Source organism: Pygoscelis adeliae, unplaced genomic scaffold (genome assembly GCF_000699105.1).
Source record: "Pygoscelis adeliae isolate BGI_AS28 unplaced genomic scaffold, ASM69910v1 Scaffold21, whole genome shotgun sequence".
NCBI classification, from domain to species: Eukaryota; Metazoa; Chordata; class Aves; order Sphenisciformes; family Spheniscidae; genus Pygoscelis; species Pygoscelis adeliae.
In genome coordinates, this window is record NW_008824243.1 from 6,135,802 (window position 1) to 6,149,415 (window position 13,614).

A 13,614-nucleotide genomic window follows, 5' to 3' on the forward strand; every position below is an offset into this window, starting at 1 on the left:
CGCCAACCGATGCCCAGCCGCTCCCCGAGCGGCGGCCCCCCCGGCCAGCTTTCCCCAGTTTATGTACTGAGCATGATGTCACATGGTGTGGAATATCTCTTTGGCCAGTTTGGGTCAAGCTGTCCTGGCTGTGCCCCCTCCCAGCTTCTTGTGTACCTCCAGCCCTCTCAGTGGGTAGAGCATGGGAAGCTGAAAAGTCCTTGACTAGTGTAAGCACTACCTAACAACAACTAAAACATTGGTGTGTTATCAACTTTGTTCTCATCCTAAACCCTAAAACAGCTACTAGGAAGGAAATTAACTCTATCCCAGCCAAAACCAGGACAGGGCAATAATGGAATTTTTATTTTCTGATAAACCTCTGTAGCTCTCTGAAACCAGTAAAAATGCATTAAAATAGCTAGATAATTTGGATCTGCTGGTAATTTCCACTGTGTGGTTTACCAGTTCAGCACAGCAGAATATAATGTGGAATACACTGTTATATTCTAACCTTGTGGGAGACACAGAACAGATACTTCACCACGCTTACCAGTTGAATTAAGGACTCTGGAATAAAAGATGAGTTTACGTGTCTGCTGTACTGGCAATTGCTTCACCTTTCACAAATTCCAGACATATATGTTTTAAGGGGAGAATAGGGAATCTTTTAACTTGCAATATTCAGCTTTGAGATCTAAAAGGCCCTTTTGTGTTTCTTCCATTTTCTAAGGTGGCCTCAATCTAAGTTCTGTTACCGTTTCATGTATTGAAAAACAGCTTAGCACATTGTCATGTATTTAAGTAATAACCAAATATCAAAGCACATTCCAGAAGTCTTACCAGCTAAAAATTAACAAGATGGATGCAGTTCTTAGCAGAAGTTAGTAAATGGAAGAATATTCTGCGAATATTGAGCTGTTCTAGGTCAATTAAATATCAAATGTTAGATCTCTAGATGAGTTTGCATGTGAAGGCACTGTGCAGCAAAACAGATACGTGAAACACATCAGTGTCATACTTTTAATAGATAACAGTGTATACTGATAGTTGTGGGAGGCATACTGTACACTCAAATGATCTTAAATTTAAATTATATCCTTGGGAACCATCCAATAATTAAATATCTGGCAGCATCACAGAAAATGAGATGCAAAGCAATTCAAATATAGCATAACTTAAGACAAACATAAGTGAAATTTCAATTTAAAATTAAATATGGAGTGATGATCAGAATACTAATATTGACTGTAATAAGGCCATAAATGTAGAACAGCAATATATGTAAATCCTGCTGTGACTGCAAGCTGTCATTAATTGGAGAAGATTATTTTCCATGTTTATCTGATAGTAACAAGAATGGGAAGAGCAGAGTTTTGAGAGAATGGTAAGTGCTGAATTTGCAAACTGTAAAAAAGCATACTCATTCATATGTTGTAAGCATGCTAATGCATCGGAAGAAGCTGTTAGCGTTTGTTTAGCAATGGTTAGCTGTCCTATCTTGGAACTCCTAGGGAAGATCCATACCCTCACCTGCAAAAGAGCTATTTTAAGATAAGGGAATGCAAATGGAGATGTGTTTTTTTGGGTGTGGGGTTGGGTTTTTTGGTGTCTTTTTTGTGGTGGTGTGGGGTTTTTTTGGTGGGTTTTTTTTGTTTGTTTTTTTTTTAATCTGGTATAATTTCCCATATACACTTGGTGCTCAATTCCAGATACTGCACAGAAATTAGGGGAAAACATTTTAACCCAAATTATGGAGGAAGAAAATAATGGTTCTGCTCATGCTCTTCTCTAAAAATGTCAGGGCAGCTACATCTCTTTGCTAAGTCTGCAGTCCAGCCAAGCAAGGAAGCCAGGGAGTTAGGGATGCGCACACTAGTGGATCAATTTTTTTTGCCTTTTTTCCTAAGGACATAGTTCAGTGTTCCTTTTGGTTTTGTTTTCAATGGAGACTGATGCGGCATATGTTATCCAGTTCCCCTTTTCTGTCCAAAGTAGTGAGAGGAGGGGGCAAGGAGCTCAAATTATTCAGTACACTGGCCTGGTTCACAGGAGGCTGTGGTTCTTGTGAACTACACTTCTGTCACGTGAAACAAGATAGGAAGCTCCATTGACTCTGCGACAACAGAATAAAAGCCTTCTATTTTCCTGAGAGAAGCTGTTTGTTTTTTTTAGCGGGATCAGAATTTTCCCACAGCACACTTCAGTTTTGCAGAAATGACATTTTCTGTCAGAAAATTGCAAATCATTTGTTAGATGCAAGATTTCTGTAGGAGAAAAAGTTGTGCAAGGTATTGTTATTTTTTGTGGTGGTGTGGGGTTTTTTTGATTTACTTTGTTTGATCCAATTGGTAGCTCTAGTTGCTAGTGAAGTGCCTTGCATTTTTGTTGTTCAAATGTGCTGATAATTCTCCAGAGAAGTGTTTCATAAACCTTGTTGGCATTTATAACTTCACAATTGAAATTAAGTACATGGCATCACAGTCGTGTCTTGCAGAAAGAAGCAGAGATCTGGCAGGAGTCTGCATAGCTGTAATGATGATGCTTGTTATTGCTCAAAGCACAGCCAGGAGCAGGATTAGACTCATTATAAGTGTAGCATGTTGGAAATGAAGACGCTTATTATTACAGTATTGGGATCCAATATTACTCTTTACAGTCAAGGCAGAAGTCCCCTTAACTGCAATGGGATTGGAATTACATCCAATGTCTTCAATCATTACTGAAAAAGCAAACTAAAAAGCAAACGTTTCTCGGTTACAACAGTAGACTATGCATTTTGTTGCATTTTGTTCACTGTTTTAGTAATAATACTTAGCAGAAGTATTTATTACTGCTTCTGACATTTAAATGGGTTGTTATGATAGTTGTGTTCCATTAGTTTGGCATTATTTAACATAGAGGAAGGTAAAATCCCAATTTTATCATGTGTGTTCTACTTCGCCTCTCAGGGAGAAGAACAGTAAGGACTTCTGTGCTTTGGATCAATATCCCATTGCCTTGCCCTCTGGTTTTTTTCTCTCATTTGAGCTTCGCTAACCTGGGAGGCCTGAACGTGCCACTTCTTTGTATAGGAAGAAAAGAGATGATGTACTAAATACTAATATGGATTCCTTTAATTAGGAGTGGCTTGGGTAAACTTAGCAGGAAAGTAAGGTAGCAGGTAAGGTAGGCTTACAGATACGTTGTTGTTATCCTCACTGCATGCTGGAATCTCCTTCTAAGAAAGCTTGAAAACCACTATAGCATTCCCAGCTGCACTTCAAACTTCCAGCCGCATAACCCACTGTTTGGGGTAGCAATGAGATACACCAGTATAACATTGCTCACAGTGCAAATTAATACTATGTCTGTCTTAAGTGGCTATGCTAATTGCCGACCTAAGAATCAGAACATGTCCATGCTGTGATTCATATTGCCTTAAAGATCAATGAACTGCTTTTAGTACCTGTAGAAAACAAGTAGTGATCTCTATTCCCACACTATGCTGCTTTTGAAGCTGGTAATCTTTTCTATATAGAGCGTAATACTGCCATAAAGATGCTTGAGGGGAGGGGTGAAGAACAAGAAAAATATGGCACAGGAGATATATGTGCTTAAGTTAGACAGCATTGTAATGAAAGCTGGAGTAGACAAATACAAGTGTGCTGGCATATAGAGTAACTGTATTCAATGTGTGCATATATTTTTACAGGCAGCAAATAAGTGTCCTTTATATTTTGGCTCCAGTGAGAGTACCTGGGGTTGAATAAAGAACAACTGAAGGGAAAACAAAGGAAGAGAAAAGCTTCTTACTGGCAAGTAGCCCACAGACCAACATATGTTAATCCATGTCTAGCTACACGTTTTAGGAGCAAATGTAGACACCAATAAGAGACAAACATGTTTTCTCTTAGACAATTTTCTCTGCGAGCCAGCTGAAAGGAGTTTTTGCCAAAAAAACCAACCAAACCAAACTTGTCCAGGTGGTCCATACCTGTCTGTCTGTATCTGAGGACTCCAGTTAGTATTCAAGTCCAGGTATTAGCAACTACAGTGCAAAGGTGTTCTAGGTATTACACTCTGCTTTGTGCTGAAGTTGAGGATGTTCTAGGATTCTTCTGTGAGTTGTGCAAAACCTTGTCTGTTCATATGCAGGTATGAAAGGGAACGGTGGGATGACATTTGAGGACTGTGATATTGTGCCCAATAGTACAATATGCCCAAGTAGTGCTGTCTTCATCCTCTCTGCAAAGCAGCTGGAGCAAGCACTCCAAGTTTCAAGCTTTAACTTGCGTTCCAAAATGTTTCAGCCAGCTTGGACTGAAAGCACCAATACACAGGAGACTGGGCATTTGGGAGGAAACTGTACTTCCCAGGTTCTTCTGTGGACTACATGGAGATGGCTCCTTACTGACTGGGGGACTGAATCCTAATGAGGTGGGCGTAGATCAGCTCTGAGGGTCTACAACATGGAATGTGATGTGAGGAGTAAAGCAAACTAAGAAAAAGATAAGATGGAAGGATGCAGCACTTTAAAGTTCCAGTAAAGGCAAAACACTGCAAAAGTGAAGAATTAATTAAATCACACTTCCTTTGCTACCTACAAGCAAGATAATTGGCAAGCAGCCCTTTTTCTAACAATAGTTGTTTCTGAAGCACTTGATTATTTTTTTTTTCTTTGTAATTTCCAGTTAGCTCAGTGGGGGTGAACTATGAGACCATTATGAAGTGCACAGAATGTCTAAGGAGGACGGCACAGTGCTAAGAGCTCAGAAGAATTCCTCATGGTGTCAGTGCACAGTGCTGCAGGTGAAGCTGAACCGATTGCTAGCTTAGGAGCAGATGGGAGAGGTTTGCTGAATTTTATCTTGAGTGCTATTGTGTAAGCGATAACAGTACCAGAAATCTTATAAGCACTGGACAGAAAGTTGAAGAGAACACAAGGACAAGAATGCCAGCAATGTCAAAAATGAATTGGAGTCACAGGATAAGCTAGCTAGGTGTGTGCAGTAAAAGAAAAAGGCCCACAACCCTTAATTCTATGTTGTGCAGGGGCTTATGTTAAGGAAAGCTTATGAGATAGAAATCAGTAGTGAAGACAGCAAACCATGGCCAGAGTCCTTGGCTCCAGAAGATGCTGAACAATGTAGGAGGGAAGTTACATATATGTTAATATGAGGTTGGGCTACCTTTATAGCAACAGCTACTGATTTTTTTTTTTTATTTATTTTTTTAATGCCTTAACGTAGTTATATATGTAATATATTTTTTACCAATTTACTTCTATGCAGATTAGTTAGGAGTTATTGCTATTTCTGTGGGTCTGGTGATTGAAATCTATTTGATTCTTCCTGCCTGGTTCTCAGTTGTCGTTCTACTGTATCAATTTTCTTTAGTTTCGAGAGAAGCCCATGGAGGTCGAAGTGACATGCAGTGAGTCAGTGGCTCTACCTGGAATAGAAACAGTAATCATTTAGCTGTCAGGTCTTTAGACTTGTATATACCTTAATGGTTTTTTCTGGTGGATTTTCTTTTGGGGGGGTTGGGTTTTATTGCTTTGCATGTATGTTTCAGTTTGTCTTTTTTTTTTTTTTGGTTTGTTTTTCGGTTTTGGGTTTTTTTTATTCTAAACTGTTTGAGACTACTTTGTTTCATTGTTCATGATGCTTATGCTTGAATAGCATTATGTAAAATGGTGATGATAATGAAGAACATTATGTGTCTGGAGAGATTTTTCCCGTATGTTGTTAGCATCCTGATTGCTTTACAGAATTCGAACCCATAAATTATAATAAGGTCAGGCTGTCTCCCTGATACTTCTAAATAAAGGATTGTGATATTTTGTGCTGTATCTGGAAACTTGGGATAGAGGAGCATGTCCTAGTTTCGGCTGGGATAGAGTTAATTTTCTTGCTAGTAGCTGGTACAGTGCTGTGTTTTGGATTTAGGATGAGAAACAACACACTGATGTTTCAGTTGTTGCTAGGTAGTGCTTACACTAGTCAAGGACTTTTCAGCTTCTCATGCTCTACTGACTGAGAAGGCTGGAGGTGCACAAGAAGCTGGGAGGGGGCACAGCCAGGACAGCTGACCCCAACTGGCCAAAGGGATATTCCATACCATGTGACGTCATGCTGAGTATAGAAACTGGGGGGAGTTGGCCGGGGGGTGACCCCTGCTCAGGGACTGGCTGGGCATTGGTCGGTGGGTGGTGAGCAATTGCATTGTGCATCACTTATTGTGTATATTCTTTTATAATTATTATTAATAATAATTATTTTCCCTTCCTTTTCTGTCCTATTATCTCTCCCCAATCCCACTGGGGGGGGTGGGAGTGAGTGAACGGCTGTGTGGTGTTTAGCTGCCTGCTGGGTTAAACCACAAGAGAGCATCAGGACATTTCTGCTTTTATAGTGTCTCTCAAAGTGAAGGTATTTTGCACTTGGAGTTGATAACACTAAGAGTGTTAGTGACACTGTCATAGTATGATAAAACTACTGACATGCTGGTTGGAAGGTCCTCTGAGAGTTTCTAGTCCAATCTCCTGTTTGAAGCAGGACTGTCACCAACCCTGTCGCAGGTCAGGCACCGCTTTCGCTAGCAAACCTTGAAGACCCTCAAGGATGGGAATTCCACAGCCTCTCTGGGCAGCCTCTTCCAGTGTTGCACTGACCTTCTGTTGAAAAAGTCTTTCCTGACATCCACCATGAGCCCCCTAAGGTGCAATTAGTAGCTGTTGCACTTCATTATATCATCTGCCACTACTGGGTGCAGTTTGACTGCCATCTTCCCTTCAGGCAGTAGTAGGCTGAAATTCCCTTGGCTCTTCTCTTTGCCAGACTAAGCAAGCCCAGCTCCCCCGTCTCTCCTGATAGGTTATGTGCTCTAGGCCCTAACTATGTTGATAGCTCTCCACTGGACCCTTTGCAGTTTCTCACGATCCCTGAGGGGAGGGAAGATACAGGACACACTGTTTTAAGTGCAGCCTTATCATTACAGAATATAGGAAGGTAATGACTTCCCTCTGTGCTGGCCATACCCCTGCCAGTGTAGCTCAGTATGCAGTTCACTTTACATACGATGAGAATGCACTTGGTGGCTTGCATTCAGTTGCTGCCCAGCCGGTCGGATTCCAGCCTGCTCCAGGGGCTGACATCTGTAGTTCTTGCTGAACTCTGAGTTTCCTGTTAGCCCAATACTCTAGTTTATTAAGGTCCCTTGAAATGAAGCTCTGCCACTGATTGTGTCAGCCGCTCTCCCTAATGTAGAGTCATCCATGTACTTGCTAATGATGCACTTTGTGCCACTTATGATGATGTTGAACAGCGTTGGCTCCAGTGTTGCCTGTTTTGCTTGTTGCTGGCTGCCAGCTTGACCTCAAGCCATTAATCACTACCTTTTGAGCCCTGGCAGCCCACCTAGCTAATTTTCAACCCATCTAACAGCCCATTTGTCGAGCACATCATTCCTCAGCTTCCAAATATGAATGCTGTGGGAGATGATGTCAAAAGCCTGACTAAAATCAAAATACATTACATCTCATCCACGTAGACAGCCTCTGTATTGTAGAGGGCAGTCAGCTTGATCAAGTATGATTTTCCTGTGGTAGATCTGTGTTGACTATTTTAGTTACCACTTTGTCCCTCATATGCTTTGAAATGGGTTCCAGGAGGATGTGCTCTGTGAGTTTTCTAGGGACTGAGGTGAGACTTATAGCTCCCTGAGATCTTTTTCTTGCCTTTCTTAGAGACCGGTATAACACTTGTCATCTTTCCTGTCATCAGAGACCTCCCTGATCACACAGGTTTTTCACAGAGGTAGGCAGCTGTCCTGAAATTACATTGGTCAACTCCTAAGTACCTTTTGACCCACATTGTCCCTCAGCTTTTCGCAATTCATGTACCTACAAAAACCTTTCTTGTTACCCTGTCTCTTTCTACTTTCAGGTCCAGCTCTGTTTTCAAGCAATATTTTTATGCTTCACAGAATCAGAGAATCATTTAGGTTGGAAGGGACTTCTTGAGATCAAGGAAGAACTTGTCTGAGACATGAAAGTCAGAGGCAGCCTTAGCTGCTCTCTTGAAACCCAGGGCTGTGGTCCTGCTTTTTGCCCCTTTTCCCTCCTCTCAGGATTCTGAACTCTACCATCTCACAGTCACTGCAGCTAAGGCTGCCTCTGGCTTTCACATTGTGGACAAGTTCTTCCTTCTTATAACTATGAGGTCCAGCAGAGCACCTTTTCTTGTTGGCTTCTCAGTTAGCTGTGCCAGGAAGTTGTCATCAACGTGTTCAAGAAGCCTCCAAGATTACCTGAGCCCTGCTGTGTCATCCTTCTGGCAGATATCAGGGTGGTTAAACTCTCCCATGAGGACATGTGAACATGAGGCTTCTTCCAGTTGTTGGAAGAAGGCCTCATCTACATCTTCTTCCTGGTCAGGAGGTCTATAGTAGATACCCACTACAACAGCACCCGCGTTGGTCTGCCTGCTAACCTTGATCCATAAACTCTTGGCTGACTCCTGACCCATCCCAAGGCGGAGCTCCATGCATTCCAGCTGCTTTCTCACACAGAGGGCAACTCCCTCTCCTCGCCTCCCTAGCTTGTTCAACAACTAATTCTTCAGTGTTGGTTTTCTTGACAGTTTTGTTGCCTTGCTTTCATCTCTTGTACACTCCCTTCTGTGTTTTAGTTCATCAAGAAAATCCTGTCTTAGTCAGGCAGGCCTTCTGCTGAAATTCTTGGTCTTCCTGCACGATGGGGTGGATTGTTCCTGGTTCTTTCTAAGTTTTCTTTAAAAATCCGCCTCCACCCTTTCTGCTTGATGACTGCTTGCTGGGGAATTTTACTTAGCAATTACCTGAACGAGCCAAATTCTACTGTCGTAAAGCCCAGAGTCCTAACTGCTGCTCACCTTCCCAGCTATCCTCCAGATCCTGAACTCTGTCATCTTGTGGTCACTGCAAAACAAGCGCGCTGTAAATACTTGTTTTGCATCTGGGATGTTTCTACAAAAGGCAGCTTGAGAAAAAGCTTCCCTATGTGATTTCTTATGAGCTGCATAATTTAAATATTAAGCTGCTTACATGACAATCTAACATAGTTGATGAGTTTACAACACTGATGCAAATTTTCTGTGGAAAACTTGCTTTTGGCTTTTGCAGGGAATCAATTTGCCTTTACATGCATGTATCAATGCCACTAAATCCTCAGAGCAGAATCCAGGGTATTTTTAGAGTGTTGATAATAAAGGACCTTGTTTTATTTTTATCTTACTAATAGCATAACCAATTGGATAACTGAGTTGGCCAATTTAATATGATTAATCTGATTAAAACACTACAAATCCAGTGCCATTGCCAGTTTCATGGGAATCCACATTTCAAAACATTTTATAGTATGTGTAGTATAGTATGTTTTAGGAGAGAGAAAAACAAGCAAGAGCAAATAACTCATCGGTCAGTTTGAAGGCATGTGGATAATACTCCTAAGTACTGATTGGGATATGGAAGTGCAGGCTCTTTCCTGCAAAATAAGTAACTAGGGAGAACATAGGAATGGTAATTATTTGGAGAACTGAGTAGCTTATTGCAGAAAGTTGGGACTTGTGCCAATACACTGAAAATTTGGGAAAGTGTGTTCTTGCAAATTACATTATAAATAAAGCAAAACAAAAAATCAGTTTTCTTTAATGCTTACAGCAATAAAACCTCTCTGAGACCAAAGTTTAAGAAGGCTTTCACCTCACTGAAGCCCAAGACAACCACTATTCCCATCCCTTCTCGTGGGTCAGCACACATTTGAACAGCTAATTAGAAAGTGGAGGGAATCGATCCAGTTTACAAATGAACCTTGTCATTACTATTCTGGTGTGGTGGTTTTTTACGTAGATAAATTCTCTGATCCTGTCCCCACCATGGCTACCCAAGCACTAATGCTGGGGCAGGAAAAGACAGCTAGGAGTGAAGGGAGAAGGCAGAGCAGCTCCTTTGCAGGGCAGCTCAGAGCAGCTGTGAAACTACAGTTGTGGAGTGGGTTTTACAGCTCAAAAATGAGGCAAGAAAAACTCAGGGACTTGTGAAAGATCATAGAGCACCCTTACCACCGTTCTCAACTGAAGGCAAATGCCATTGTGTTTTTCATATTTGCTAGTCAGAGGAGGCCAGAAGGAACCAGAACAAGTTAGCAGTGTGGTGCCATGTATGGGGCTACAGCAGAGGCCAGGTTTATCAGCTGTGTAAAGCTGTTCTACAGCTTCAGGTCAGAGTGACAGAAGCAGCTCAGATCTATTGCCAGGCTGCACCTACACTAGTCAAATGACTGTGGCACCCAAGGTCTGTGGGTTGGCATCTGGTGGCCTACCTGCTATCTTACATGGGCTATGTAAGTTTTGTAGTGTTTTCACAGCATCAAAATACCGTATGAGCTCAGCAGCCAGTCAACTGTTTCAGTATTATCTTGCCTTTGTTTGCTGTTATTTATTAGCAGGGGGGAAAAAAAAAAATATTAGCATCCAAACCATTTGCCAAAGTAAGGAGAGCCAGGCTGACCCTTCAGTTTCTCCTTGCTTTCTAGAGCCTATTACTGAATGTTGAGGCACTGTTGTAAAGCTTGTCCTGCATGGTGACCTCTGAGAGGGGCAGACTGGAAGCCTTGCTGGGAGAAGCATGATGTTGGTTTGGGTTTTTTGTTTTGTCCCCTGCCCCCCTCCCCAATATTCATTTTCTTGGTCCGTCCTGAAATGTCAGCAGAAGTATGCGTAGTTTCACTTCCCTTAGTGCTTTTTAGGGACAGCTGTGTCACAGTATGAAGGGTGAAGATAAAACATCTCACAGGGACTTATATGTGATTATCACTGACACAGAAGGCATAGATTTGGTGTGTCCTTAATTTCTTGCACTTGACATGATATAGGCCAGAGGGGCTATTGAGGGCTGAGGGATCCTAAATCCATGGGTTGTTGGCCAGGCAATGTTTACTTCTGGGGCTTTAATTTCTGGAGTCATTGCAGTGCCTTAACCATGTCAACTAAAGTCCTCATGAATTTTTTCCATTTAAAAACAAGCAAACAGCTGCTTGTTACTGGTAAGTTTTCACTGCTTTGCAAATTAGACAATTTCCATCCCATAGCGGAATGGAAATTCAGTGTGTTTTCAGGAGTGAAACAAGTATTTCAAATTGTGCCTACGCTTTTATTCCTCCTTCTACAAATATGGCTGCTTTTCTGTTTCTTTTCCTTAATGCCTCCACTGAAAGACTAATTTTCCACTAAAATCCACTTGTTTTCAGCCAGAAAAGTTCTACGTGCAGATGGCCAAGCTATGTGAAGCCTAGGTCTATGCCACTATTGTTTAAAGCTAACATGTAATGTTTTCCCAGCTATGGCTTTTTGTAGGACTGGCTTAGCTTATTACAGAGCCAATCAAAGGTGCTGGTCTTGGAGGCATATGAAATATAGAAGTCCAGAAGGCTTGGGTTTTCTGAAGATAACGCTGATAAATGGGGTGTTTGTGGGCATGAATGGAAACCAGTGTCAGTGGAGAAGCCTGGCAGAGGAGTAAGTTATGGCACAGCTGTAGCTCTTCCTCCTGCACCCACAAAGCTGGTCTGTGGCAAGGAGGGGATGACAGTAAGAAACTGAAGCTGGGACAGGAGACCAGCTGTTTGGCAGTTTTGGTGTATGGCAGAGGTGACTAAGTAATGCCATTGTTCATGATATGAGCAACGATGAAGATGATGGGGAGGTTTTTCTTCTTTGTGGTAATGGCAGCGAGTCTCACTATTCTTCAGTATGTTAAAATGGCTCTGCCTGGTGACTTCTAATGAGAGATAAGGCCCTTACAGGTGATCAGGTAAGTGATGCTCCAGCACAAAGTAGGATGCAGCACTGTGCCATGCAGCAACAAAAGCCTTGAAGCAATATGGCAAATGGGTTCAGTTAAGGTTCCTGATTATATGGTGTAGATGTAGTCAAGTACGGCTTTAGTAGAATGAACCTTTTCCATATATTGCCTGTTCTTTGCCCTGCCCAATCGCATAAAGCTTGATTAGTTACAGAATTAGTGAGTTTCCATCAGTAGACACTGAATGCTTAGAGATAAACATTCTGGCTAGTCACAGGACTTTCCAGATGGATCTGTTGTATCTGGGTGGATGTTTAGTTTTTCATTTATTTATAGCAGGAGTGGCTTTTGTATCTATTAGAGTATAGTCATAAATTTACCGAACTACCAAATAATTTATCTTCCTGCTTGCTTTCAGCTGATTACAACATTTCTAGGTATCTCAGGATAATATGAACATCTGTTCCCTGGAGATTGACTCTTCACAGCCAATAATCATAAAGCTAATGAATGGAGTGGAGAATGTTGTTTAGGGAACAACTAGGGACACCTCTGCCTCTCTTTGCTAACTCTCACCCTAGTATTTCATTCCTTTTGCCAGATTGGCTTTCTGACACACCCTACAGCACACTTGCCAGATGCAATAGTCCATTTTCTTCAGAGCAGGATAGAAAATCAGATAGTGACTCTGGGACTTGAACAGCTTGCTCTAACCATTTGTGTTAGCAGATCATCAAAAACGGACAGTCCTGCCTCCTTCACCACCCACTCTGAACCCTAGAGCACAAGACCAGAAGTGGGTCTCAATCCAGCACTCACCACTGTTCTCAGGGAGAGATCTTCTCCCATAATTTCTCATAATTTAAGACGAGTGAAATCGATTACTTTCCTGGTACGCTTTTCAGTTTGCTATTTTTAATGATTGAAATGAATCTAACACCTAATTTGCACTTGTTAGAACAGGCTTAGGAAAATGTGTTGTAAATAAATCTTGGGAGGAATATAAATTAGCATGATTCAGGGTAAAATAACTTCCCTGTTGTGGGATAGAATGAAAATAACGCTGTGGGGAGATTATTCCACTTCTGTGTGCTGGAGGATTCTTATATCTTTTTATGTAGTATTTGATATTGGTCATCACTGGGGACAGGACTCTAAATGGACCTCAAGTCTTAGGCAGCATGACAGTCCTGTTGTTCTAAGGCAGCCAGACTCTTGGGTCTCTCCTGGATTACAGACGTGATAAAACAGGCAAACAAATGTCTGTGTATCGAGCAGTGAAATAGCTGCAGATAAGAGAGAGCTCTGTAGCTTCTGCAAGAAACATGGATATAGTTAATTCAGCATATGTAATCTTACTGAGAACGTATAGCGGGCAGGATGGGAGAATAGCTTGGTTTTGGCTGTAGCAAAATGAAATTCAGTAGGCTTAGTAAAGTATTGTACGTCGCCTGCTGTAACTGTAGCTGCCACCGTTTTGTGACATGGATAATACTCTTTTGACTTATGTCTCATCTCAGGGAGCAGCTAAGAAAGCTTAGTCCCTGCTCAGCCCTTCTTTTTTATCATATACCTTCTCCTAGATCACCAACCTGATGTTTGGGAAAAGCTTTTCTGTGATGGGGAATCTGTTAGGCGGAAGATAAGTGTTCTGCGTGGGAACAGTGCTTTTATTTCTCCCTTTTTTGTATTTACAGGAATGATTCCAGTTCTTTAATCCCATTTTTAGTCAGTTTTTAACTGTATTCGTTCTTCAAATTCTGTATGCAAAGATTGCTGGTAATAAATATACTTATTTTCTGCAGCATCAAC